Source organism: Montipora capricornis, chromosome 10, assembly GCF_036669925.1.
Source record: "Montipora capricornis isolate CH-2021 chromosome 10, ASM3666992v2, whole genome shotgun sequence".
NCBI classification, from domain to species: Eukaryota; Metazoa; Cnidaria; class Anthozoa; order Scleractinia; family Acroporidae; genus Montipora; species Montipora capricornis.
The window spans coordinates 20,078,272-20,101,505 of NC_090892.1; the positions used below are offsets into that span (position 1 = coordinate 20,078,272).

The window sequence follows — 23,234 nt, forward strand, 5'->3', positions numbered from 1 at the left end:
ACTTTGTCCTCCTGATCTGCGTCCACCTGATCGACAGTTTCTAGCTTCATGTCCCTGCTTACCACATAGGAAACACTTTCTTGTTAGGGTTGGGCAGTTGACAGCTTTATGACCTCGGGTGTTACACTTAAAGCAATGCAGAGCTGGTGGATTAATCTGCATGTTCTTGGCTTCGTCCCTCTCAGGCTGCACTGTTGGCTTTCTGCTCGCTGAGCTGAACAAATGTTTACCATGAGCCTCCAAGTACTGGTCAGCGATCTTCGCAATCTTTGCTAGGGTCTCAGGTGCCCTTTCTCGCAGGTGAATTGCCAAATCCTTAGGACAAGAGTCAATAAATTGTTCTTTCACGATCAAGTCCTTAAGACCATCAAAGCTTCGCGCAGTATTCGAAAGCTCTAGCCACCGTAACAGGTATCTGTCCAGTCGCACAATAAACTGCTCCGGACTTTCGTCAACTTCCGGTTTGGATACTCTAAATTTTCGACGATAGCCGTCTTCGGTAAGGTCATATCTCTTCATTAACGCAATCTTTACCCTGTCATAATCCTTAGCTGCGTCCTCCGATAAACGTGAATACACTTCTAGTGCCCGTCCAGACAACAGAGCACTGAGCTTCGATGCCCATCCATCTTTTTTCCACTTAGCTGTCTCGGCAAATCTCTCGAACCTCTGCAAATACGCGTCCAAATCGTCTTTGCCATCAACGAACGAGGGGAGTTTAGGTGCTTTAGCCCGATCCTCTCTGTCACCTCTTTCTGCAGTACGACCATCACCATTCATTGCTGCTATTCTCGCAAGTTCTAACTCATGTTCTCTCTTGGCAACCTCAGCAGCTTCCTTCTGTCTCATGAGGTCAGCCTCCTGTTGTATCTTCCTAATTTCTCTTTCCTGACGTCTCGCTTCCCTTTCTTCATCCTGCCGTCTGCGTCTCTCTTCTCTCTCTTCTTCGTCTTGAAGCTGCCTACGTTTCTCTGCACGTTCTTCTTCTCGACGTTTCTCTTCGCGTTCCTCCTCTCTACGTTTCTCCTCGCGTTCTTTTTCTTCTTGTTCACGCACAAATTCAAGCAGCTTTTCTCCTTCCAGACCAAACTTTTCGCCAAGCTGAATAAATTTCTCCATTTCACAGCACTAAAGTTCCACGGCTCTTTCACTCGCTACAACTTTTTCCACAGCGCAGCTACTTCCTTCCAAGTTGTGATCCTTTCCTGGTTTCTGTAGTCGGCAAACAAATGAATTCCTCTCCCGGACAGGCCCCCAATGTTACGAGTTCGAATGTTTTGAGGAAAGGTAGCTTGCAAACTAAACTGAACGCAGGGTTGTCGGAACAACAACAAGAAGATTTATTCCAAAAAATGAACGTAGTTTCCACGAAGTAAAACTCTGAATAACTCGTACTCAATAAACTTACACGGCCTCCGCCAACTTGAATGCACACAGCTTCTGTCACACTTGACTAAACACGGCTAACGCCAACTCTCTTCGCTTGTGAAAAACTAGTTAGAAAAAAACTCCGCTTGGACTCGTCTACTTATATACTCGGACAATAAACTTCTAGAACTTTCTAAAATAGTAATGAATCTAATTATAGAAAGATTACAAAACACACCGATTTAGAAACGCTTACGTACAAACCTAAATATAAACAAATTACAAACTCTCGCGAAGGGTCTAGAAAGTAACGCTTGTCACGCAATACTATTTTTCGTAACAGTATATGTTGTATTTATCAGAGATAAGACACGAAAATAATTTATGAAATCCTTCGCGGTTCACCAGCTTTATGTTTAGAAATCGAGAAATTTGAAGGACTTCAGTGGGAGATGCTGATTTCGTTTCCTTTTCCTTTTTAAATTCGTGGAGTAAACTACAATTTTGAGATAAAATCTCTACTCTTACTTTCTCTAGCCCAGTCGACGTTGTAACTGAGCATTTCTGTGCACGTGACAATATTTTGACACGGAATAAGAGTACTCAAGGGCTCTTTTAAAATCTGTATCTGGGCCAGTACAAACCTAGTTTTGTTCTATCTGCGTTTTTGAAAACTCAGTCCTTGTTTCACACGAAGTCCGCAGTCCACGTTTTATACCCGGTCCGCAGTCCGAGTCTGAGTCTGAGTCCGACTGCGGACTTCGTGTGAAACAAGGACTGAGTTTTCAAAAACGCAGATAGAACAAAACTAGGTTTGTACTGGCCCAGATACAGATTTTAAAAGAGCCCTTGAGTACTCTTATTCCGTGTCAAAATATTGTCACGTGCACAGAAATGGTCCGCAGTCCGAGTCTGAGTCCGCACTCAACCTTTTATTTATTTGGACCGAATTTATAATATGTGGTGTGAAAAAAGATGACAACAACAAGAAGAAGTGGAGGGAAGTTTGTCTCGCTAAATTGTTATTAAAATTCACCATTCTACAATTTAGTGAAGCCTTATGGTTTGCTATCTTATTGATCCTTTATTTAAACATAAAAAACGACTATTTCGTGGGCCATTTTGCTGTAAAGTGGAGTAATGTGGTTAGAAATCGCTTGTCCGGCTAACCGGGCTGTCCCGGTGAACGAGATTACCTGAAAAAATTTCAGACCCGGTTAGCCGGGATTCCGGCATCGTAATGCCGGGCTCTCGGCTAACCGAGCTGAGATTTTTCCATGTAATCGCACACTCGATGAGAATTCCGGATCTCGCAGGAGATCTAAAAATGACTCAAGAGGGATTACGATGGGAATAGGGCCAATATGAGGGATTACTTCTCTTACCTTTATAATCTCTAATCTCTTGTTCATGGTTAACTCTTTATAAAATTTACATGGATTGGAAATTATCTCTGAGTTTTCGTTTATAGTTTGAAAGATTGAAATAACTGCGTAATAAGTGAGGACTATCATTGCAAATTCGGAGACCCTTATTCTTGTTTCCAGGCTCCCTCCTACCCCGCCCTGAAAATGGGCGTAGAACCCGGGAAAAGAGGAATCTGTATTACTTGCAGGCGCACGCTTGGAATGGCACAATTTCCCCCCAAAAAATTGGGGGAAAACCATATTTGGAAAAAAGATTCGTTGTTTGGGTATAGTTTATTCGGAGTGCTTTTATATTGGAAACATGGCGGACAACGTAAAATGCTATTATGATCCAAGTTTCTAGAGGCAATTGATTTCGCGTTTGAGAACTACCACTTTAACTTCGTCCCGCAACAACTGCAAGCTGCAAGCTTGACGTCTCCGTCAAAAACCAACATTTTGACTTGATTTACTTTCATTGTTAATTTCAGTTTACAGTGTCCCCAATTAGCGCTCCAGCGCTAGAACGACTAGACACTTAAATAAAGTTTCTCTCCTTTCCTTTCCTATTCATGTAGTCGTCACCGGTAATGATGTTTTTGTTAAAGCAGCAACCGGATGTGGCAAGTCTTTTCCCTACATTGTTGTTCCTTTTGTGATTTTATTCAATCCGAGTCCTATGTTAATTGTGAATAAGTCTGTCTTATCGGAGTCCTTATCGTGGAAGATCAGACGGATGACATACGAGAGTATGGAATTCGTGCTTGAAACCCAACTGAAAAGCTGCATGATGATGGCGCAGAAAAATACCAAATTTTTGCTCTCCCGCCGATAGTCTTTATGAAGAACCCGTGGGAGAGCAGCTGCTGAAATTGCATTAAAATATCGTATGCTGTTGACTAGGCTCACTGTGTGTTACAGTGGAAGTATAAAACTCACAAAAAATATACTGTAGGTCGTGAGTGTGAATCGCTCAACAGCGACTAATAAATCTCCTGATGGAAATCTTTATTGTTCATTACTAGCTTCTTTCAGTCTGGTTATATGATAATCGCACTGATTCAATGAACATCTATCTGAGTTTCACAGTAATTATTGAAACCATGATTGCCTTAGGAGTTTAGACCTACCATTTTTGTTCTGAATCGGGGACAAATTGTTTGGATACCCAATGTCAAATAGCTAATTAGATTAAAAAAAAAAATGTCGCAAATACTCTTTTTCTTTGGCCATCTCAGTTTTATGAGGAATACTACACAAACAGCGGTGACAAACAGAGTAATTTCGAGTAATTTTTAGAAAGAGTGATTTAGATTGATTTTTAGAGTAATTAGGGTGGAGTAATTTACTCAGAGTAATTTTTCAAAGCACTCGTCGCATTAAATCTTTCTTTCCTTACAAGGATATGCCAAATGGCTAAGGTTGTGTATAGAGCTGCCTGTGAGAACTGCAATGATTTTATATCGAAAAAAACTAAAAGAGTATTGTTACTTACTTGTTAATTGCTAATAAGATAGTGTTCCTGTATATTTAAATTCAAATTTTGTATTAACCGTCACTTCTGAAGATGTATGCAGAAGCATACGAAACGTCAAGTAAAAGATAATTCCAAAGGATGCGTTTATATATGTTTGTGTATTATTCCTGATAAAGTAAGAAAAAAAAAAATCAAATGAAATTGAATTACAACCTGTACTATTTGTTTCTTTTCATATGAGTTTGTGCTGATAACGCTAATGTTCCTTATTTTATACATACAGATATGCACAGTCAAACATCGATTATCCGGACGTTAATCGTCATGATCTTTTTTCTGGTCAAAATTTGTTCGTGAATCATGATATTATTAATAAGGATGAAAATGATTTTCCTTCTAGTAAATCCTTGAAAAATGCTACTTTTAAAAAAGCATTTTCCCTCTGAAACTCGTTGTTAGAGATAAATTACTGTAGACAATAAAATTCTGGCTACACGCTGTTTTGTTGCTTACTGAAATCCTATGCTATATTTACTAGTTCAGCGTTCGCACAGCTGTATTACGATCTTCTCTCAGTCGACAATAATTTATTCGGCAATATACTTTTCCAACATCACTGGTCACGACAAGGCATAATTTCGATGTTATTTTCCTGATACCACAAATCGCACAGCAATTTTCATTTACGATTCTTTATCGGAGTTTCCATGTTTCCTTTATTTACATCTCCACTCTGGTATTTAAGGTGGCTGAAACCAGTTTCACCACTTTTAGAGACCTTCTTATTAGATGGGTTATAACTACTATACTGTATCACGTAACAGCAATGTTATGGTACCATATGAAACACCAATTATTGCTTAACAAAATGCGCTCACAATTTTGACGTAATAGGTTACCATGGCAACATGAAAGCTCTCCAAAAACACCCTATATTTCGTCTTTACTTGCTTATATCTTAATAATGAACTCGGTGACCCCCATTTTTTATTGTAAAATAGTACTTAGCAATTTGAGATAGGACTATCTGCAAAGTTAAAAATAATTCTTGGGAGCCAATTGAGAGCTACCTTAAATTTTCGAAAAATTAAGGTAGCTCTGAATTGGCTCCCAAGAATTTTTTTAAACTTTGCTGATAGCTCTATCTCAAATTGCTAATTACTATTTTAAAATATTAAAATGGGGGTCACCGATTTCATTATTAAGATATAAGCAAGTAAAGACGAAATATAGGGTGTTTTTGAAGAGCTTTCTTGTTGCCATGGTAACCTATTACGTCAAAATAGTGAGCGCATTTTGTTAAGTAATAATTGGTGTTTGATATGGTACCATAACATTTCTTTTACGTGATGCAGTTTTGTAGTGACAACCCTTCTAATTAAAAGGTCCTTAAAAGTAGTGAAACTGGTTCCAGCCACCTTAATGCAATATGTTTGGCTCATTCCGAGCATGCGCCTGCAAGTAATACAGGATTCTTTTTTTTCTCGCCTGGGTTCCAGGCCTATTTTCAGGGTGGGGTAAGAGGAAGTCCAGGAACAGTACTAGGACTTTTGCATGTGAATTAAGGAAAACGAAGCAAGAGACTTAATGCCTATAAATATTGAGTATATTTAGAATGTTTAATGTGCAAAATAGATCTAGAGGGTAGGGATTTGTAGAAGCCCAAACGATAGAACAGTATTGTAGCAAGAGAAAATGAGGGGACAGAGAGGGAGGCTCCCAGTCCAGCCCTTGGGATATGTCATGTCCACGAAAGTTATTTTTAGACGAGCGGAAGTCTTCCGAGACGTCCGCATGCAGGCCAACCTCGGTCCGATGTAGGAAAGAAAATAAATATTCATCAGCCTTCCAAGTGCGCCGCCATTTTCTCTTTTCACTAAGAACCTGAGAGCGAGGCAAGACTGCATGCGGACGTCTCGGAAGACAGACTTCTGCTAGAACAAAGACTTCTGCTCGTCTAAAAATAACTTTCGTGGACATAACATATCCCTGCCAACGCCCTGAGCCTCCCTCTCTGTCTCCTCATTTTCTCTTGATTGTAGGTAGTGGAGTATTGTTTTTTGGGAGTAAAATATTAACTGCCTGGTTGTATTCGAACGAGGTGTCAGATCATTCAATCCCAATGCCTAAATTTTTGTCTAACGAAATAAAAACTTACCTTGAAAATGAAATCATTGGTGATGAATTGTCCAAAGTTGTAGTAAGAAGTTCTGAAAAAAGCTTTTTTCTCTCTTAGCCTCAAATTGTCTGATTTATTATACGGAAGGGAGAGTTTTCCCCGGAACTAAAACACCAGTAGAATCAATACGATCACTACATCCGGGAAAAGAGTGGCATATTTTTCGTATGTAACACGGGTGATTATATTGAGCAAAGACGTTACGATTCCCACCTTTTTTGTTTGTATTAAAGACGGCGACTAATATTATTATTGCGCATACGTTCTGCGCATCTCCAGATACTCGGATTTCCTATTGGTGATGCTTACTAATGCAAGGATATTTTTTGCGCGGCTTAAAACTATGCAGAGAAAGTAGATCTTAGTAAGTACTCTTGGTATCCAAAAAGAAAATTGGGGGTAGCCATGGATTATTTAGAGGTAATTGAGCTTCAATTTGAGAAAGAACGTCATACATTGCTTTGTATTTCAGAGCTTTATACAAATATTGTTCATGAATTCTGTTTGAAAAATGCGTTGTTACCCCCAATTTTCTTTTTGGATTTCAATAACACTTGGGAAGATCTACCTTTCCTGCATAATCATAAATCGGGGCAAAAATACCTTTGAATTAGTAGGCATCGTCCTTAATACCCAATATTTGTATTACAGTGCGACGCGACTTAACGTGGCCATCTAATAATGTTTTTTTACAAATTGTCCGCCAATCAGGATGTGTGAAATTGATTGACAGTCACGCCTCCTTGCAAAGTTCGTTGTAAGTTGAACACCGTTGCATGAGTTGTTGAGTTGAAGTATTTTCACGTAATCGTCAAATGTGAAAGTTTGTTGGGTGGCCACGGTAAGGCGCGTTGCACTGTAAAGCCTGCTTTTCAATCCCTACCATGTATATCTATTGTCCATATAATAAAAAGTAACTTACATGTTAGCTCGAAGATATGAATCTTGTGTTCTCGTGGCAACTAATATCTTTCACTCGTTCCGGCGCTGGGATAGTTGTTCTTGCCAATCAACCATAAAGTTCAATTTTCTCCCCACCCTGTAATATCCTGTATTAAGAATAATTGCATGGGTGATTTTTGATAATTCTCTTTGCTGATTGAATGTACTTGATACGACTATGATGCGAGACAATCACCTAAGCGGTTTTTTCAAAATGATGGCAGCAAGTCGTTTTGTCGTGGTAAGAGACGAAGAAGTTCATTGTTTTAAAGAAAATGCATATTTTTCAAAGAATCACCTAGTATGTGATAATGCTAACCATTGTTAATGCTTGGATTAACGATGTCCTAAAACAATTATTCACATCAGGCTAGGTGAACATGATCGGTGAATAAAAACCGAGACGAAGTCAAAGTTTTTGTTCAACGATATTCACCTCACCTTCGGCGAATATATTAATTAACCGCTTTTTATCAAGCTGTCAGCAGCTCCCAGTGCGTTTGTTGATAGGTCTAAAATTTCCGAGACATTCAAAAACTTTTGAAAGCATCCAAACGTAGGAAACGTTCTGGGCCCAAATTTCATTTGTCACAGTAGACTCTGGTCTCGTTTACGTACCCAACGTTTCAAGCTTATCTTAATGCTTAATGTCCAGAAATTAAAAGGTATGGTTTCATGACGGCCTTACTATAAAATTGCAAGGCTGCTGTAATTCGCTTATCTTGCCTTCATTACGTGGACTGCTTTTAGCTACAAAAAAATCATGTGGTTCCATTCTTCTGATTGCCCTATCCAACCCAACGCATAGCACAGCACCACAACAAGATTAGCTGGAAGTCGATTTCGTTTAAGGATGAAGGGAAAAACCTGAGTAAAGAGAGAAAACCTTCAGGTTTTGAGATTGACCCAAACTCTGGGCCCACATGCAATGAAAGGGGTTACTTTCTAAGGAAACCGTGCCTCTGCTACGAGGAATCACTAGCCGAAGAAATCTCTTAAACGGGGAATCTATAAAAGGGTGAATCTCCAAGGGAAGGGGGGGGGGGGATTCTGTGAAACTGATGATCTCTAAAACAGATTAAACTGAGGCAAGTGTGACTGCAATCACCGAACTCGAGGTTTTCAAGCGCGACAAATTCATTAACAGATTGCAAAGCACATTCATGTTTTTTCCACTCGCTCACAAACCTTCCAAATACGCTTTTTTTTCTCTTCATTTTAAATTAAGGCCATTAAACTTTTCGTCGAGTAAACTATGCAACAGTGCAGCGCTCTGTGAACAGACTTCACGATGGGTCGACTTGTGACTTTTAAAAAAATCGCGTTTCAGCATATTCAGCAGGTAGCAACAGTGAAAGCTGGGAGGTTGAAATTATCGACGAAAAAAAAACTAGTTTTTCTAGGTTCTATGTACAAAAAAAGTCCAGTGGAAGTTAGCATTTCACTGGATTAATCGTCAGTCATTGCTCGCTAAAATAAGTGACGAGGTAGATGAGCTAGGCGACAAATTATGATGTGATTGCAATTCTTATATAGTTACCTTGAAGATCTACGATCCATAGGGAGTTACTGAAACAGGTAGAGCAGCTAACTGAATTGGCAATCAACGTGCGTCAGTGTCCTTGCAAACGAAATGTGATATTTGCTATATTTTTGGCTTCCTCTAGGGACCTTTTATTTCTTGAAATGCTTATTGGCTGAGCCAGATGCGATTATTTACATTAATTTTGGTAATCACCTCGAACAAAATTACTACCAAGTAGCGAGTATTTTCGGATCAGTTTTTATTACTGAGCAACCGAGCTCGAATCATGTCAAGATCCCATTCGATTATCGATTATCAGTACCGCTGGATCAGTTTTTGCATATGAGCTCGAATCGGGTCCATCGAGCTTGAATACGCGCTCGAGATGCCGTGATTGGAGAGTCTTATTTGGGAGAGGGAACTTGTATTCTGCGTGCATGGAAAAGTGTTTAATTTATTGTTAGTCGTATGAGGGCGTGTGGACTTTTTTCCACTGCATTGATACATGTCGCCTATCCCATCTCGCGTTCTTAGGCTTTTTTTTCTTTCCGAACGCTCCATGCTGTTAAATTAAGGTATTTAGAGGTTATGGTTTATGGTTATGGCATATCAAAGCGATAAATTTATAAAAAAAAAATTCTGTGTCCCCCAAATCATCATTTTAGCTGGTGTGTGTGGTCAAAGAACATAGCACACTTGAAAGGAAATTGAACGTTCCATGCTGTTAAATTAAGGTAGTTTAATTTTAGTTTGCAAATTAACGGAAGCAGGAACACCACTCCAGGAGTGAGGAAAGGCCTGTTCATTTTCCCTGGCTTATCAAAGCGATAAATTTACACGGAGAGTTCTGTGTCCTCCAAATCATCATTTTAGCTGGTGTGTGTGGTCATCAAAGAATATAGCTAGCACACTTGATAGGAACTTGAAAAAAATAATTAGTAACAACTCTCTCTTTAATTGATCTTTTGGTAATCTTGGAAGTAAATTCAGCAGAAATTAATGTCGTTTTTCCCGTATGATTCATGGTGCAATTTGTCTCGCAGTCATGCAATGACACAGGTTTCTCAAAGCACTTTTCAAATAATTAAAATCTATTTCATTTAAAGAAATGTCTATCTTCAGGGCGGAATACTCGGCATCCATAAGAGGCCGGGGATTCTGCAGTTAAAGGGTATGTGTAAAATTGCATTTTAGGAAGTATTTGCCAATTATCAAGAACAAAGGGTTTTGACGTCTATTTGATATATTCCTGTTGCAGAATAGAAAGTGAAAAAGTTCAAACATTATTCCCGTTAAGTCGTTTGTGACTTTGTACCGATTCCGCAGTTCTGAATCGAGTCTTGTTTTCACCCCAGTGTGATTCTGCAATTAAATAGCGAAATTCAAATGGCTGAGGGCTCAAGTCATAAGCTGGTTCAACGTTAACTCTAAAATATTACGCTTTCACGCCCATGATGTGTCATTCTAATGGCTTAAGTTTCCTGCCAAATCTAGGCGGGATGTAGAAACCGAACGATTCAAACTGAAACCAAAGGCGTTTATACGCTATTCATTTCAGTGAACAATTCCGTTAATATTTAACAATTATTCTTTGAAATCGAGGTGAATAGTGGTAGGATATTTACCGAGCCGCAAAGCGGCGAGGTAGATATTTTGCCACTTTTCACCGAGAAGTGAGCTCAACAACAATTGCAGAAAAAACCATCCAAAGTCGATTGAATTGGCATCTCAATTCATGCGTGGAAAACGTGCAAGCGGCACAAAGCATGCGCGAAAGTGTTTACAGTAGCTTCAAACATGGCAAATCTAAGTAACCTTCGTTAAAATCCTCGTCACAAACAGCAAAATGGTCATTTAGCACCGTTGAAATCAGCAATCTAAATCGAAAGTCTGTTTGTTAAAACATTAATTTGCACCGTTCGATCCCAGTTTTTGAGGTTCATTTGAAATGGAAATTGAAGGTGCAGTTCGTAAAGCATCCACATGAAATGGTGGCTCTAATTGAGGTGAGCGTTAGTTTGTTGTCAAATGACCCGTCTTGTTTCCTTGCAACCATGTGGAACTTTGTTAAGCATTTTTTTTAATTCCTCGATTTCAGTAAGAAATTCGTTTTGGTGGGCGACCAGCCCTACAGGAGAGAATTACTCCGAGTGAAACAAATTGTTGGCGTGAAGATTCTTTAATTTTCAGCAATAATTATCCGGAAAAACGAAGTCAAACACTGGTTGGCAAAAGTATGAACTCTTCTCTTACCTTTAAAAACTTACAGGCCAAATTTTGTGGCCTTCTTTGTCTTCTTTAGCACAGCATCATCTTGTATTCTCAATATTTCCGATTCATAAATACTGGCGAGTTTACGCCGGTCATTTTGTTATGTTTGGATCAAGCATTATTCACTCCGTAGGGAGTGAATAATGCTCAATTACTCCGAGATAGCGAACCAATCAGATTGCTTGAAACAAGATCACTGAGTGAGCATATACTAAATGCTAATGTAAAAATATATTTAGCCAAGCCTAAAAGCGGAGCTCCCGGCTTGTTTATTCTTACTGGCTGTAGGATTAGTGAAAATAAAAGGCTTTGGAACTGTCCACCCTATGGTTTTCCCGGATATTGCTTAATTATGTAACATTATCTTCGCTGCCTAACTAGTGAATTCCACGGTTAATTTCGCCTGAAAAACCGACTGATCGCATGAATCACGAAGGGGTGATATCGGTTTTTCCAGCGAAATCTACTGTCGAATTCACCAGTTAGACAATTAATTCTTCTTGAATCGCAAGAGTTTTAAAAGAAAACAAGCAAATCCTCAGCAAGCGAACGAAAAAGGAAAGAAGCCATTTCAGAGTCGACAGTCAAACGCCAGCAAATAGGAATCACGCTAAAATTAGAAATCACAGACTTACTATAGCTCGTGATGTGACAGATCGTCTTTGTCGGTTCAAGGTCAAACAAGGAGTTTTATTGATGTACTTTATTTATTCCACTTTATCTCTGAAAACGAGATCATTTACAATTCGATGTATTTCATTGAAACACGCCGACTTGGCTTAGAACCAGAATCGGCTAGAAAGGACAAACTTCAAACAAGATCTCCAACAAATTACCTGTACTTGCTCTAAACAAACTTCTAAAAACACAAGCTGGTGATATTTCTCCTTATACTTTTACGAGAACTCATTGCGATTACATGTAGAGAACATAAGTTCAAAATTCTTGTCACTGTCGAGGCACATCGAAAACAGTTAGGCAAGCGAAGTAAAAAAACTTCGTGTTCGCTCGAATTTTAAAGCCAAACAAACCAGCAACAGATCGATTATTTCTGTCCAAAAGGAGTACAGATGATTGTTATTTAATTCCAGTTAACAATAAAAATTCGAGTTTCATTCCTGACCAAAGGAAAAACGACTAAACCACGTTTTAGAAATATGCATCCACTTGAAATAACTCATCCGTAGAAATAACAAACGGTTTAGTGTCCAAGAAAAGAATTTGTGGAGTAACTTCTTCCACCAAGTTTAAGCTATTACTGGTGTACCGTTTTGTCGTTCTCGTTCTCTTTCTCTCTTCTTTCGTTTCTGTTCTTCTGACATAGGCCGTCCAGGCATCTTGCAACAGTAGATTCGAAATTAAAAATCTTAAGACACACCAAAAACCGCAATTCAGAGCCAAAAGCAGCCCTAAACAAATTAAAAATAAACACTCAGCTTTAAGTTTATATCCCTCCAATGCTTGACTTGAATAACTACAGCTATATTATGTTAAACCTGGATTGAAACCAGCAAAAATTCAAGAAAAATATATTTTCCAAACCGTACTTGAACAAGCACAGGGGCATTCTGTCTGCGCGTGCGCGACTTTGAGATCTCTTATGAGCGTATCCGCTGGCCCCCCATAAGCAGAAACCAAAATAATGGCGGTCTACCTGGCGAAAAGTTTCGAGTTCGTGTCGTTATCTGTGTAGTTTATCTTCCTTGCCTTACGTGTAGACGGTGTCAAAAGGTCGAGAAACGGTTGGGCTGTTTATGGCAAAAAGTCACAGCAAAGTACTTTCGAATAATAAGGGGACAACAAGTTGTTTTGGTGTGGAACTCTCACGTAGTCAGTAATCTTGCGAAAGTTGGATAATTCGAAGGGCTCTTCAAACACACATAAGCAGACTAGACAGACATTTTACCGCGTTAGTTTTGATTCCACCCTACGTGTTTACCTCTCACTGTTCTCTCTTTTGCTCTGTTGGGCATTCTTGTTTGAAATGTGTTAAAATATCAAGAATTTCAGCTACATTATGAAAATAAATGTTCACACCCAAAGTTTACGGTAGCTTGCCTTTTTTGGTTTCAAGTTTGTTGGCATGAACGCGAACAAGCGTGAACGACGGGCCAAAAACAGCAGCTTTGACCAAATTATGGTCTGAGTAAACAGCCAGAAAAAAGAGAGTTGGTAATGTTACCACGGGAAAAATGTTTAGAAATTGTGGAACGTTTGAAGCTTCTGACAGAGAGTAAGTCATGTTAAGTCTTGGTTTCGTGTATTGCATGGAGCACCTCCCATTTGAAAATTACTTAGCTTACATGGTGTTAGCTTCAGGGAACTAGAGCAAGATAGCTGGTTAAGATTTTGAGTTTAAGCACATCCCAAATCCCTAGGGAACTAAATCTGAGGACCTGAAATAAATAACCACTGTCTAAGGGCATAGCAAGGTCTATGATTCCCATGTTGTAATTGAACAAGCTGCCCTTTTGAACCTTGTACAAGTGTCTCAATCTGTAGGAATGATCCTTCTCTGTGTTCATTTCCAAAGAATCAGACTATTCAAGTTGAAAATTGATTACAAAATGACAACAGGAAATTAGTAAGTTCTGACTAGACCAGGCCCAGGGAACAAAGTGATGTTAAGAGTGACACACCAAAGAGTATTCCTTTTTTAATATCAAGCCCCAAGCTTTTTAAACTTTTACAAGTATAGACCTAAAATATAATTTAGTTTGTTAGTCCTTCGGAAGTATAAGATATGAGGAAATGGTCAACAACTGCATTCACAATAAATGGATATCCAAAACGTAATGATCACAAGTGTTTTTCTTCATATCAACTTCCTGGTCACCTTACTGAGACTATGACATGTAACATTTTATTATGTAGGATGGATGTAACTCCAACTAGTGAAATCTTAACTGTACATTGAATTTATAAGCAACAAAGAATCCCATTTGTATGAGCCTCATGAATTCAGCACATCTGTTAAATTTACTGCAAACAAATTAATTATCTATGAGTGTTTAAGATTCCAATCATAATCCAGAACTTCAAGAGCTTCAAATACGGCTGTTTCACATAACCAATTTGCCCATTTATCTTCATTCACAACTGGTTCTCAAGGTAACACCTTTCCACAAAACTTGACCTCTCAGCCATCACTTCTGTCCATTGCTCCAATTGTTGAGCCACTGCTCATCTATCTAAACAGCAGAGAATACGCTGTCAGTTCTTTTGATCCTAACTTTTAATTCCGTACATGAAACACTTTTTCCAAAGCAAGCTTACTGATAAACCTAAGACATGGAGAATTATGGACACTTTTCGAGAAACTGTGAAGAGTAAACTCTTCAAACATGGCCATTTTAGGTCTGAAGTAAACATCTATAATATAGGGTTTCATTTCTTTCAACTTAAGTAAACCATTCTCTCCCTCTTCCTCACACTATCTTGGTTTTTTACATACATTGTAAATGCTCATAAAGATTTGCTACACTGCACCCAGAATTAATTCAACATTTTTTGGGTACAAATAACATTCAAGGTAATATGTAGATGAACTCCCTTGCTTACTCTCATTGCAAATTTGAAAGTATTATTGTTCATCTAGTTTTCAACATAATTTTGTATCTTCCTTTACCCGTGAATTGTGGTGAACATTTATTGATTTTTATACTACAGTATATGGATTGTTGGAAGAGCCAGTACATGACAAATCTGATGTGTAACATATTATTTGTGAATAATGATTGTTGAGAAGATGATCAAAATACAGTGACAGGTCTTGAAGATAATCAAGTGCATGTTTCACTTATTCTAGACGGTACAACGGGATTTTGGCAAGTAAAAGGTGTTTCCTAACATTTTTTTTGTACAAATGTATAACTAACACATACATCTAAAGAAATCGTGATTGGCATTCCTCTACAGGCCAGGGGATACACACTAAAAGCGAAATGTCTGTTCTGCCCTACAGAGCTCGTCTCCGGAATTACAACCAAATCTTTTTGAATGAGCATTCTCACTTATTTCTTTCTCGTCTAAGAACACTTGCTGAGGTAAATTCAATTGCTGCACGGAGAAAAAAAAAACCGACGAGCTTTTAATGCTAGCAGCATGCTAATGAAATAAACACGATAACAGAGCTTACGCCATCCGGTTCGAAAACTACATGGACAAGCTCCAAATGTGCAATCTTCGACAGTAAACGGTAGTAGTTTGCCTTGCTACAAAAAAGAGCACGCATTTTTTCGGAATAAATAAACCAGATGAAGCGGAGGACAAATAAACAAACAATGCACTAAAAGTGTTCTCGGACTTGGGGGCCGGCGAAAAAGGGTAGTTTAACCGAACTTTTGACTTAAGTTAGCTCTAGGAGACGAAAAAAGCAATTACAAAAATACCTACTGAAGCACAGGAAAAAAAATTGCAAAAGTCATCGTGTATTGAAATGACACTACAACCTTGTTAAAAATGGACAACTATATGCTCTGCACAACAGACTTGGAGAGCAGCAAGACAGAAGACTGTTGTGATCCACGACTGGGAAAATCTATCAAAACTTCCCAAATAAAAATTTCCCAAAAGCTGTTGTAATAACATTGTAATCCTACAAACAGCGCATTTTTTAAAGCCTGGAGTCCCAAGCGGCTGCAAAGAGGAAGAAGACACAATGTTATTTGAAGTAATTTAAAGCTTGGGGGCCGGCGGAATTATGATGAAAACTTACTTCAAAGTTGAAGCAAAATCAGCTCAAATTTAAAATTTCCATCTCATAAAGGGTGGTGTATCTGAGGATCGTGTCAATATACAGCCCTATGATTCATTACAATAAAGCTTCAACATCTTCAAACTAACCTGCATCATTTGCCTTCTCGTGTGAACATCTTGAACTTCGGTAAATCAAATGCCAAACTCCACTTCTTTGGGCCTTTATCTCGTTTTGTTCGCAATTTGATCATTAAAATATTCTCATCCGAACGCCCAACAAACTCGAAGAATATCCATAGTGATAGAAAAGTGTGTAATTTTGTTACAATCTTTCATCTCTCTTGACAAAATATTTTTCAAAGTGTAGATCGCCCGTTTAAAAAACGCGTTCAAAATAACAATGGCGCCGAACTCGAATAATTCGATTCCCTTCGCGCATGCTCAGACAAAATGCCCATGTGCTTACCTGAACACGAAAAGCATCGACTGTCAAGAGCTTTTGCTGACGTAGCATGTCTGTGTAGCCCTGTCGAGCCACAGAAAGAGCGCGTTTAATTAAGCCTCGTTCAGGTGTGAGTGTCTGACCTGGCTTGAGCCTGCGATCCAATCCCGGGTCAGCGGTCAACTTTAAAACAACAGCTGACCTCGATAAGGTCTAACTTGAGCCCGTGATATGGTCACGTGATATCGGTCAGCGGATACCTTGATTTGACAGGTGTCAATTGACCATAACATTGAGGTCCAACTGTAAACTAGCTAGAGTGTAAACTGGAGTATTGCCTCCTCTATGAGCTCTAAACTTGAGCCCGTGATATGGTTACCTGATACTGGTCACATTGGCATACATGGAGGGGCGGACAGACGGACATACGTGTGTACGGACGTTCATGACGTCATGGCTATGAAACCAAATTTTCTCACATCGATGGGTTACCATGAGTGCTTACCATTTAGCCAAAAAATCCGGAAATTTCGGTTTGAGGTCAATGGAAAGGCAATTTTCCGGAAAATCTTTTCGGAAATTGTGGACAACCTCCAGAGGTAGTCCTCTTTTTCCGTTCGGAACGGAATTCGCGAAATGCTCTTACCATTTGCGAGAACCTTCCGTTTCCAGGCCCTTTCTCACAAGATCGAGTAAAATATGCGGGATGTAATGCTGTATAGTAAATGGTAAGCGACATTCTCATCCGGTTGGTCATTAAATTCGGAAAATCGCTTACCTTTATGCAACGATCATTCCATCCGGATAATTTGGCTAAATGGTAAGCACCCCATATTTTCTTAGCTATGGTGCTCTGCGCGCGCGCTGTGTGAATTTTCTGCTGTAGGCGCTGCGGTGGATATAACAAAAAAGAAGCCTGAGAACCAACAGATGGTTCGAAGAGTTTCCACGGGTTTTCCTGGAGTGAGGAGCGGTATTGCGGAATATCAAAATATCAATGGGCCGTATCACTTTTGATACATCAAAATTGTTCTAATACATTTTTTGGAAGGTTTTTTGTTAATATCATGTGATTTTGATTGTTATTGGTGTCTCTAGAGGTTGGCTGAAAACCTCCTATATTTCATTACTTATGGCTTGATCTTTCAGTTTTGAAAGGTGTCTAACAAATTTATAATTGGATAATGTTTGTTGGGAATATTGTCTTCACAAGTCTTTGACGACAATGCAGAGTTCGATTTCGGAGGCGAAGGAGGTAAAAAAACGGTTTCGCCGTCGTTGCCATCATGCATTGGGGCTAAAGAGGCACGGAAAGCCTTTCCCTTGTCTTTTGTTCTAATAAAGTTTTTCTTCTTTGATAGTCCCTCTTTCCTTCTTTGGGTGATGTCTTGTTGTCATCAGCGTTTTTCTTGCTGTTGCAACGTGAGCCTCTCTTCTTCTTTTGGCGTGGCAGTTTATTGTCTTCAGCGACTTTACACGGCATCTTCCTGGACTGTTGATCCATGCTCTCGTGCTGTTTCTTGGGAGAATCTGATCTGCTAACTATTGGTTGAAAAGGCCTAGATTTTGAACTTTTAGGTGCAATGTCTTGACTTTCTGTGGTGTCAGCGCGCTGTCTTGCATCGTAGATAAGGTAGCATAGCCAGGTTTTCCCTCGTAAACATTAACCGGTTTAGTCTCTTGCATTTCGTCCTTGCGAAAAGAAGATGCTCTTAGAGTCATCTCTTTTTCCTTCTTTATACTCTTCTTTGATTCCTCCATACAAGTTCTTCTCCTTTTATTGAAATAACACGAGCAGCATCGGGATCGATCTTGTGCTTTCTCTTTCTTCCAAATAAAGATGTTGATTCAAATTTGATTGCTCTGTTAAAATACGACGCTGGAAGCCACATGTCCTCATCGGACTGATACCCCTTGAAGTGAACTTTGTACTCGTACGTCAAGAGTCCTTGAACTAACGTCTTTGCAAGACATTTTCAATCTCGTAAATGTCTTCAGGCAAAGGATCTCCTAGTTGCTCATCCATGTTTGTCTCAGTTGAAGCTTCTTCTGTTTCGTCTAATTTGACACCTCCCCTGCTAACAAATCCCATTTCATTTAGTAGCTTCTTGGATGCCTCATGCAGCTTATAGCACCCTGCGCTGTTTTCGCCGACAGGAATAAGTTCAACAGCACCGAGTATGGAAGATGATGCTTTCCATTGTGTTAGTCCCAAGGAAGACTGTGAATGGTACAGATCACCAGACGCAGATTGTTGATAAACAGAAAAACGCACTCTGAAGACAAGTCACCATTCAACTGGAAGCTTGATACATCTGCGCCGTCTTTGCATGTTTGGATTGCCTCAACGCGAACGATATCAAAAATCTTATGCCCCTTCAAAGACGATTTTAAAGCCATATTTGAAAATTTGATGATATGATGTTTTGGGTCGAGAGGTGCCTTACCCTGAAGGTACTTTGCAGCCCAATGGCGTTTCTGACGACATCGCGCAATGTACTTCCTCGGAAGAAGAAGCTTCATCAACTTATGAGCAGCTGATAAAGAGAAACCAGCAGAATCAGTGGAGTATGTCAAAAGATTTATAGGCACTTGACGGACATTCCCTGACTCTGTGTAGTAGCAAAGGTTTCTTAACTCCTCCCAGTATCTCAAGAGATGACTTGCTCTGTAACCTTTGTCGATAGTTGGCCACAAACAGTAGATCAGTGCTGGCTTGTCAAACGATGCCAAGGCTGTAAAGTTGTGGATGGAGACATTTTTTGCAAGTTGGTGACTTTCGAGGAGTTGGTTGACCAATCTCTTAAGTGCATCAAAATCATCTTTTTCCCCTTTTGAAGGTTCTCTACGCGGAATTTTGACGATCTCATTTCTCCAGTTTTCTATGTCAGGTTTCCAACCTTTCCCTAAAATGACAACTTCTCCCGAGTTTGATAAACGCGGCTGAAGGAATCTCAAGCTTCGAGCCCCATCACTAGCCTCATTTACTGGGAAACCTTTGTAACGATGTGCTGCGTGTTCGAGTACCTTATGATTAATTCCTGCATCCAAACATGTCAGCTAACAATGAGTAATTAGTGGAGCCACGTTCATTTCTGAATAGACCACTTATGTCCTTTATCAGCTCCAGGAAGTGATTGTTATTTCGTTTTGCCAGCTTTGACGTTAAATTTCGGATCACAGTAATTTGCACTGGATTTGAATCTGATACGCCCATTTTGAACAGCCGGATGAGATCGAGAATCAATTTTTCCTCATCACAACTCAGACACGCATCCATTAAACATCTTTCCTACTCATTTGGAGACAGCTTGACTCTGGAAAGATTCATAACGTTTCTTTCTGCCTCCTTTCTTCGTCTCGTCTCAGTCTTAAGAGCACTTTGTAGTTCATGTCTTTTGGCATAACGTTGGTTGAACCCACAAATTCCAATTCTGTCCTGTATACCTTTTAACTGTCCTTTTTCTCTGTGCCTCATAAGATCTTTTAATTCCCTCAGTTGCTTGCAACAGCTGCTGCATGTATAAGGACTTTCACCTTGAGACAACGCTTCACCAGTACAAGGTGGTTCAATACTTTTAATGCTGCCACCAATTTGCATACTTCGGCCATAGAGATCTATGGTGCACCTCATTGGCACATAAATAGACCGGAAGCTGTTGTTGGCCTTTTCACGTACATCTTTCGCGTCCACGGGATGCACATCCCTCCAGGCTTTCTAATCACGACACTTTTCGTGTCCTTCCATGGTGCGAAAGCATGATATCTCACCCCTATTGACTTGACTCTGTTTCACGACCTCCGGATCCCATAGATGCTGGCAAGCAACTTTTCCTTTCTTAGATTGCTGAAAACGATCCGGAGGTCTCAGCAACCTGAACCTGAACCGGGGCCTTATGTCGAGGATTTTCAGAAATCGTCAGGATGTGTGTTCCAGAGACTTTGTGCATGGGGAGATAAGTGTGACTGAAAGTAAGTTTAATCACAAGGCCAAGGTAAATCTGTAATCGTTTCAGCAAGTACTTTTTGACTAAAATTGCGGGTCTGATCTGCGCAAATAATGAAGCAAGCATCAACAGACGAAGAGCTTAACTTATTTTAATTTACGGCCACCATTTTGGAGAAGGCTCTATTTTAGAAGTTTCAAACACAGCGAGCATCATCAATAAAATCCGCATTGTGCTCATATACGTCTTTCAAATAAGTGAACCTTAGCCTTAGCTATGGCAAACTGTTGTTCAAGTTTGGGTGCTATTGTTTGTGATGTCCTCGTATCCTATTTCGTTTTCATTACGTCGTTTTCCATAAGATATCTGTAGGACTCCCAGCCATTTCTGTTTGATTTCCCTCTCTCAGAGGTACGCCGGTGTACGCGCTTGCTTACCACATTAAGTAAGTCACGGCATTCTTCCAGTCCAATCAGAAGCGCGAGAATGTTTTTTAGGGTTTATTATTAGGAGATTTGGTTCGTTTTGGGAGTGGTTAGAGCCCACTTTCCGTATTTGGAACGAAGACGAAAGAAATGCTTAATTTGGCTGCTGCTATAAGAAAGGTCTAAAACTAGTTTTGGAAGCGAGTGGGAATTCTGGAGAGCACCCTCGAGGTGCAGCCTACGACGGGAAATGACAAGAACAATGAGGAGTGAAATGCAAATTTGCAAAATTGCTGTCACTATTGCAAATAGTCAAGATAAATGTTTTGCACGTTTTTTGGCTTCTTTCTTCTAAAGACTGTTGGCCAAAGAGTCTGTCTTCACAAATTAAAGGGTAAACGCGAAGTGCTCTTTGCAGCTTTGTAGGCGAATGCAAGTGGTTGTCTGATACGTTTTTACCGATAATATTATTTCTTTAAACTTTTTTAGTGCAACAGATCTAGAGGAAGAAGAGCAGCTAGAGACTCGTGGGTTTTTTGGAATAATTACCACAGAATTTACTCCGGCAAGAGGCTATTTTGAAGTTGTCGACAGACGCAATATTGCCACCCTATATCCCATCATCACCAGATGCACACGACCTGGCACAGTGGTGTGCACCAATCACTGGGCTGCATATAGAGGTATGGCAGCCCCGATTAACAATGTTGCTGACCACAGAATATTAGTGCATGCCCGTAACTTTGTTGATCCATTAACGGGCTTCCACACTCTATAAATAGAGTCTTGTTGGGATAACCTAAAGCTAGGGCAGAAAATGCGTCAAGGGATTAAAAGAGACGTCCTCCAGTCGTACCTTGACGAACAGATGTGGCAAAAATGGAGAGCCAGCAATCACAGGCACATCCTACAAAATTTCCTGACAGTTATTCCACCTTGACTGCAATATGTTGTCACCAACCCGGCTCTCTAAAACACACAACTATACAAGGAGCATAGAATATTTTAAGAACAGCAGAGGCAAATTGAATATTTCTTACATAACGTTGGGGTAAATGTGGCAGTCGGATTCTAGCCATATAAAATGGGTTCAGGGAAATACAAATGTATATCGTTCTTGTTTCAAGCAACGCACACTCGCTCACCCACGAAAGCGACGTTTTGTATTTTTGTGTACACATTGAAGTTGCGTGGTTTTTGGTATATTCTCGGGCCCGTAACCAGGAATTTATGTGGGGGGCGGGGAGGGGGTGTTAACGAGGCCAAAGTTGACCAAAGTACCGAAATGCCTTTTTCGGCTCGCGCTCTGAAGAAAAAAAATCCTTTGACGTTGATATTGTGGTAAAAAAAAAAACTACTCAAAATGTGGTTTAGCGTGGTCTGTACTCTTATCGACAACGAGTACGCGTCATTACAGTGGTCAAAATTTGTTGTGGACTCACGAGGTGCAGCTTACCAAGGGTGTATGGTGTCGTTTCATCTACTGAAAATTGAAAGCGTATGTGTATTTGAACTGCACAAGAACCATTACCTTCAAGCACAATGAGCGCAATTAGGACATTAGCGAAAAGAAAGCTTGAAGAAAATCCATTACGTATAAGCTTGAAATTTTCAGGCTGCTTCTTATGTTGTTGTGTTGCGAACCGATCGTTCGTACTCAGTGTTTCTTCGATTTAAAAAATAAAGCAAACCTTGAATCAGTTCAACCAAAGGACTACAAGAAATGGGGTTATTCAAACGAAACGACTCCACTGATTTGTGAGAAATAGCGCAGAAAGAAATGTACATGTAAATATGATATCAATCACAAATAAACTTGAATCGCACGGGATGTTTCAACCATACAAATTCTACCGTACTCATTCTGTGAAGAACCTCAAATATCCAAGCCAAAGCATGAACTTTATACGCTCCAGTTTCTCTTTGATAAGAATTTAAGTCAGTGGTTTTACATGTAAATGCCCAACACACGAAGCCCAACTTCTTGCAGATTTCTCAGGGTCTAAAGTGCACTTTCAAAATCTGGAAGTCCGTTCTGATTGGTCTACGTAAATTCCGGCTCGTTTCAGAAGACGCTTATGGAACGCGAGAGGAACGCGTGACAAATTCCTAAGAGCGTCTGCTTGCGAGGCTAGGGCTACTAGAGTGCAGCTGGTTTTAGTTTCCCAGTGAATACATTGCTGCTTGTTCCCTTCTTTGATTTTGTTTAAATATCACTGTTAAGTTTTAAACTTCAGTTTAACCGACTGCACTCCTTAACTTGCATATTGAGTATGAAAATGCGGACCTTTGGGGCCTGTGGGAGGGGGGTGCGAACGCAACAAGGATTTTAATAACATTCTCCCCTTAACTCAGAAAATAAATAACTCCCCTTTCTAAGACAAGATCATATAAAGTTGCAAGGAAAGGCGAGAGAAGAACCTCGCAATTCGTTTGTGACGCGAAACAGATTTGTTACTGAAATTGCCACAGAAGGATCCCCTGCAACCGTTGAAGCACTGTCAACCAAGATTGTAGCAGCGTGGGACATCTTCATGACCGTTCCTGTTTGCAT

The 23,234-nt window shown here is 39.8% G+C and overlaps 1 protein-coding gene and 1 long non-coding RNA gene across 5 annotated transcripts in view; both read right to left on the reverse strand.

Annotated features, from left to right (window-relative positions):
* The window catches only part of LOC138018385 (adenosine receptor A3-like), a 75,794-nt gene that overhangs the window by 50,173 nt on the left and 2,387 nt on the right, over positions 1-23,234 (reverse strand). For 2 of the 4 annotated variants that reach the window (XM_068865002.1, XM_068864998.1), the window contains exons 1-2: positions 11,151-11,285; positions 7,353-7,479 (exon numbers count right to left, since the gene is read on the reverse strand). The gene's annotated coding sequence lies outside the window, so the exon portion shown is untranslated. Of the gene's footprint in view, positions 1-7,352; positions 7,480-8,912; positions 8,931-11,150; positions 11,286-23,234 lie in introns of those variants that run through there. The other 2 variants (XM_068864999.1, XM_068865000.1) reach the window with 2 other exon arrangements.
* LOC138019614 (uncharacterized) lies at positions 13,812-16,250 on the reverse strand. Its single transcript, XR_011126189.1, has 2 exons — positions 16,014-16,250; positions 13,812-14,359 (listed from the first exon to the last, which is right to left on the reverse strand). It is a non-coding gene; the product is annotated as an uncharacterized lncRNA (long non-coding RNA).